Source organism: Culex pipiens, chromosome 2, assembly GCF_016801865.2.
Source record: "Culex pipiens pallens isolate TS chromosome 2, TS_CPP_V2, whole genome shotgun sequence".
In the NCBI taxonomy this organism is placed as follows: Eukaryota; Metazoa; Arthropoda; class Insecta; order Diptera; family Culicidae; genus Culex; species Culex pipiens.
The window spans coordinates 187,401,850-187,408,588 of NC_068938.1; positions in this window are offsets into that span (position 1 = coordinate 187,401,850).

A 6,739-nucleotide genomic window follows, 5' to 3' on the forward strand; every position below is an offset into this window, starting at 1 on the left:
TGATACTTACAGGGATTGGACAAAATGATCTAGACAGGCAAATTTAATAAAAAGAAATACAAACAATTTGCCTGTCCCGAAAAATAATAAATTTAACAAAAATATAAGTTGTGGCCAGGAGAAAGTTCCACTATGTACAAATTGACAATAAATAATATTATAAAACAATTATTTTTGTGAATTTCAGACTCATAAAACTGGATATTTTCTTTAAAAAAAACGTTTCAGTATTGAAAATCCAAATTTCAGTGTTGAAAATCAAACCTCTGTTAAATTTTCCGATCTTTCGAATAAAACAACTGTAAAGAGGAATAAATCATTTTCAATGTAAGAATTCATTTGTAGAATTTTATTTTGAAGATTAAATTTTTGTTTCGGTCTAGCCCCTAAAATGCTATAGTTCTAAAACAGTGCATTTTATCCTAAACCATTAAATCACTTTTGATTGTTAGTATGATAATTGTATTTTTTTTATCAAACTCACTGTTTAAGAAATCAATGAATCCATATTCCACAATCATAAAATTTCTTTTAGACTTGCCTCTGTGAATAGTTTGAGATAGTTTGGTTTAGCACATAATGTTGAAATGTTAAAAAATGCCGAAATTATGTTCTTCATGGCAAATAAGGATTCTAAAACAGGTCACCCGAGCAGGGGTAAATAAAACGGGAATACCAAATTTTGGTATTACTTGGGCAAATAACAGGGACCAAAATGTGCCCTTGGTTGCCCAGTTATAGACAGGCTTGCCACAAATACAGTTTTTTTTTGGCACATACCAAACACTCAATCGAGTATAACTTTAAAGAATAATATTCTTACCAAAAACTGAACATGCCAAAAGATGCTAACAATGTTTATCTTTTTGGCCAATTTAACAAAAACTGCTCAAATTTATTTTAACTGTAAAAAAAATTAGTTTGTGTTTCGGGCCTGTGCTGAAAAATTTGTATTTGTGGCAAGCCTGGTTATAGATGGTAAAAACTGAATTTCGGGAATTCTCGGGAAATTTAAAAATTTCCTGGGAAACGGGAAATATTTTTAATGGGAGATCCCAGGATTTTTTTCACGGGTCGGGAAATTGGACGCTCTAGATTTTACCTTCAAAAATTAATTCTGAAAACAATTGAATTTTTTTTTTTTGTTTGGGTAATTCTTTACGATTTTGCAAATCAAATTTTCTTCAAAGTTAAGGGTGTTGATAAGGACTTTGCAGAATAAAATTAGAAAAGGGAAAATATCCGATATTTTTTTTTAATTTTAAACACATATTTTTAAATTTCCCCTTTTGTATATGTTTTGGGGACTTAAAAGGGCATCTTTTGCGCTAGCCGCTATAGGATGGTGCCAAATCTGGTACCGTTGAAAATTGTGATTATTGTAAAAATTTGAAAATTCTTATCAAACAAAATTTCAAGCACCATTTGCAGGTGAAAAAAAATGCAACCACTTTCACGATTAACATTTTCAAAAAATGTTCCATTTTATGCAATTTAAAAATATTTTAAAGAGAAAAGCACTCTCGCATGATTTTTTTTAGGCTGAGAAAATAACAGTCTCTTAAGTAAAAATTGAGTGAATAATAAGTAATAATCAGCCATCATTCGAGATACATGTTTAGGAATCTGCTGATTCAATTTTTAATTTTAAATAGAGATAGTTTTCAAAATTTTCTGCTGACGTCATTTTTAATTGCTCATTTTATTTTGCACTTAAAAATTATTTTTTAATTTTTTTTTTTTTTTGACTATGGATTCGATTTGTTCAGTAATCAATTTTTTTTTTTTTTTTTTCAAGAAACCATCAATCTGGTACCAGATTTTGTGCCATCCTAACCTCTTGCTCAATAGATTGTTTTAGTCCCCTTAAACCAGCCCGGAAGCACGTTGACAGCTCCCATACAAACTGAGCGTACCCGTTTTTTGTGGGCACAGTGGGCCTAAGATGGCGGCCTTCGATTTGATCTAGCAAACCATTTGTATTTAATGGGCGGACTCCGACACGAGGCACGGGTCCCCCACAGACCGTTATCATAAATAAAAAATTTCCATTCAAACCAATGATTGGACATGGTTCCTGGGACCATTCTGCACCTCTGGGCCGAGTTTCAAAATATTTGCCGGCAGAAATTTCGAATACGGTCAGTTTTAGTGTTTCGAGTAGAAATTAAGGGGAAATCACATGTAAAATGCGTAGGAAAAGATCAAAGTTTCAATGTTTTAATTCCAAAACATTACTGGTCATGATTTTAAATTGTATTAACTTGTAGCAGAATGATATAAAAACGATTTACAGCACTGATAGATAAATAGATAGATAAAATAGATAAAGCTTTAGTTTCATAAGCCTTACCGTTTGACCCTGACAAGAGTTTTAGGACACAAGTCACATTGAAAACTTACATCGCCTGTACATACTTGACTATATCGGGTTCGGTGTTAGAGTGTTAAACGTGGTTGCCTCTCACCCCAGTTTGGTTGGTAATGTTGTAGAGCGAACAATTTGATTTGATTTGATATTTAACTGTACTATTTTCATGTTTTCATAAGATATGCCAAGCTTGTTAAAAGATCGATTGTGTTTTCACATTGGGCAGAAGTAGGATTTGTTTTGATGAATACATTATTAGTGAACGTTCTTGATGATCAATAATATGTTTTATTGAATCCTAACTATGAGTGTATCAACATTATTTTATTCAATTATGAAAAGTTATTTTATTTTATTTTTTTTATTTTATGACGATAACTGCAATGTTGAAAAGTAATTGGTTGGTTTGAAATATTAATCCTGTGGGAAGTTGTGCCATTAAACATTTGCTAAGTATAGTCATTACTCAGGACCACAAAAATATATGAGCTAAATGATAGCTGGAGTACTCTCCGGATTTCATTCGTAAGTTTGAAATTTGTAAACGATTTAAAACAAAAAAGAACAATTTTATTCTAATTGCTATGTCACAAACTTGCCACGTCACAAAATTTGTTTCCCTAATATTTTGATTGATTTATTTAATTTCAGAAGGAATTGATTCAGAACTGAAAAACGTGAGCATAATTTTCAAATTTGGAGAATTCCAGGAGATTTTAAATTTATTTAATAAATTTTAAATCAACAGGCTTTATTCAAACAGAATAAGCAGATTTGCGTAGCAATATCATCAAATTGCTTTGTGGGAACATAAATAGACCAAATTAATCCGTCAACAAGTAAATAAATTAACACAAAATTCAAGCTTGTCAAAGCAATCTTTATGCGTATAATGTCACCCCTTGGCACAAAGTCACCCCATTTTAAGTTATTTTTGTGCTATCTAGTTTTCCTTGACTTTAAATTTCTTGATGTAGGAGTTTTTTTTTAATATTAAGGTATAAACTTGTAAATAATATACTGAAGTCACTTAACTTCGGCTTAATCCGGCTAAGTCAGTGCTGTAAATCGTTTTTATATCATTCTGCTACAAGTTAAAACCATGATCAGTAATGTTTTGGAGTTAAAATATTGAAACTTTGATCTTTTCCTACGCATTTTATATGTGATTTCCCCTTAATTTCTACTCGAAACACTAAAACTGACCGTATTCGAAATTTCTGCCGGCAAATATTTTGAAACTCGGCCCAGAGGTGCAGAAAGGTCCCAGGAACCATGTCCAATCATTGGTTTGGGTGGAATTTTTTTATTTATAATAACGGTCTGTGGGGGACCCGTGGAGGCCCACTTGCCATCTGACGGTGGATACGCGCAAATCACGAAAACTGTCATCTTAGGGTACGGCTGCCTTAAACATATCCACTAGTGTCACAAATAAAATAAAAACTATTATAAGTAAAAATCTGAGCACCTATTTTTGTCTCAAAAGTCCTTATCATAACCTAAAAATTTGCCGAAGGCACCAAATCGATGAGAAATCCCTTCTCAAAATACAGTTTTTCTTATATACACATACTATATTTTTTTTGGATCCTTGTATAGAAAAACTAATGATGCAAAATGGCTTCTTTTAACATAGAATAGACCAAGTACATAATTTAAAATGGAAAATCTTGAAAAAAATTAGGAAATTATAGAGAACTACTAATTTGCCTTTTTTAATTTTGACGAATTGATCATAGAGTAAAAACCTAACCTTTGCAAATATTTGAAAAGAAGTTGGAAGATAAAAATTTGTTGTCCCCTTAATACAAATTTGATGTACAAATTATCTTCTTTTGGAAAACAATTTTGCTATAATTCAGCACTTATTTAAACACTGCTCCAGTTCTCTTCAAACCTTCTCATACCAATCACAATTCCATAACTGCTCTGCTCACGTTCACCCCGCGAAGATGCGTCGCCGACTGAGCATCGATCCTTTCTCGAAACATCATCGCATCGCCAGAACACCACCACGAAACGGTCACACTTTTCGCACTGCGCGCAAATCTGAACCGACTTGCCGATGCTGACGACTTGGAAGAAGACGAACCCCGTCGTCGCCGTCGTCTTAAACGCTACAGTTATTAGAGTGGCTTATTTTGTTAATTAAGTACAATCTCTTTGGTTTCGTCGACGTTGAAGTCTGACTTGGACGCCTCAACGCTTGCACTTCTGCAGTCAGAGGTTTAAGTATTTAAGGCCTTAAAGACTGCTCATATGAGTGCTATTTGTTTTTTTTTCTGAAGGAATGAACGTCTGTGAATTCATGTAAACTTTTTGGTTTTCAAAAATAACTTTCTGAAAACGACGGACTGAAAAGCCAAATATGAAGAAAACTGAAATTTGACAGTCGTTGCAAAAAAAGTTAAGCATTCTGAAAACTCTTTTTCAAAGTTCACTGAATTTAAACAGTTCTATGTACAATTTTAGTAAATTACCCCAGTGACCAATCCTCTTACAGAAGCCCAGTCCGACCTGCACATATCAATCGCTGTCACGTCAGAGAACTCCATCGCCAAGAAATCTCAAAGCTGATGCAAATTCATCGTCTCTTTTCGCGCCTCCTCAGCTCAAGCCGGAGAGCTACCAGGAGGTTGCGAATTACCTCGCCTTCGCCAATTTAACCGCGATAATGTCGTCACCGTTGCACAAAGATGCACCTCGGCGGCGTGGTGTGAAATGCAGACGTCCAGTGATTCGCTGATAAATCTCGCATTTATTAAAGCCGTAATGCAGTTTGGGGACCAAATTCGACACGGTTTCGCGCGCAATTACCGACAACCGCGCCAACGTGTTGGGAAAATTGATAATTTTTAACAATTCAATAAATTTAACTGCCACGTGCACACACACGCCCGGGTTATCTCTTTATGGGTGATGGCCCCCGCGGGCTGATGGGTCAATTTCTTGTAAGTACCCATCAGCATCGAAATCGATAAGAAGATACTTTCGCTGGACATTTGGGGTGGACCTTGCCCCAGAAATTCGGCGGTGAAGGATTCCGTTGTTGTTGCAAAACTTTCGATAAGTATTGAATGGTGCTTAAATGAATAAATCCTGAGATCATCACCAATCGTAGCAGTTGACAATGAGTACTGCATTGGTGGAGCGAAAGAGGATTCCAGATGATCCACTTGCCTTGCATCATCAGATAACATTGTCACCAGGAGGTAGCGCTTGGGAGGAAATTTAAATAGCTGAAATGTATTTCTTGCATATCTGGAGTTTTTTTTTTTGTTTTTTTTTGTTTTTTTTTTGTAGAGGTCCAACAAACCAAATTTCCAGTTTTTTTTCTTTTTGGGAGTTTTTTAATACCCCTGACTCAAGGCGGTTTCAAAAACACCCAAAAACCAATAACTGAAAATTTGGTTTATTGGACCTTTCCAAAAAAAAACTTCAGATATTTAAATTAAACATTCAACTGATTTTTTTGTCAAATTTGATTAGTTTTTTGTGACAAAATTCTTCGTTATTCAACTATTCAATAATAAATAATAAAATTCAATTAAATATCGAATCCTTAACAAAATAATACTAGGCAAGAATTTTAAGAAATACATAGATATTGAAAATACCAGCAAGAGTTTCATCATTTCTAAAAGTTATTGGAAAATGCATTATACACTAGTACAGTTAGTTTGCAATGATACATTTAACAAAAATCTAAGTAGGAAAGAAAAAAAATATTTTTTTGATTTTTCGGGCCGATTTTGACCCTTCAGATAAAAGCAATTCTTTCTCGTTTTTGCCATTTTCTTAGCGTGTCGAAGACCCCAGATTTTATTTTCAAAAAATCATATCTTGAAATCCTGTTAGAGACCATACATAAACCACGTGGCAAGGTTGTTAATCGATAAAATTATCGAGGCTCGAAAACGATGACAATCGTCGGGAGGATAACGATAACTCATTTTTAAAAACTTTCTAAAATCGACCTAATTCAACCAATTCGTGGTAAATTTTCAATGCTTTCACAAAGAATATAGTTTTTTTGAAAATAGTAAATTCTAAATTGTTCATAAATACCGTATTTTTCGAAATAAGTCTAATTTTCATAATTTTCAATTTGGATATCCAACGGAGCGATATTTCATATGCTTTATCACTTCGTTAGATGTTTTTTTTATACTAAAATTTTCACAAAATACAGTATTTTTTTGAAAATACAAAAATTTCATAATTATGCAATATGTTATGCGTTTTCACTTCATTAGAGTTTTTTGTTGATAACACTATAATGTTCGCTAAATACCCTTTTTTTCGAAAATGCTCAAATTTTCAAAATTTGCAATATATGTAAGAACACTTAAAAAATTTCGCAAA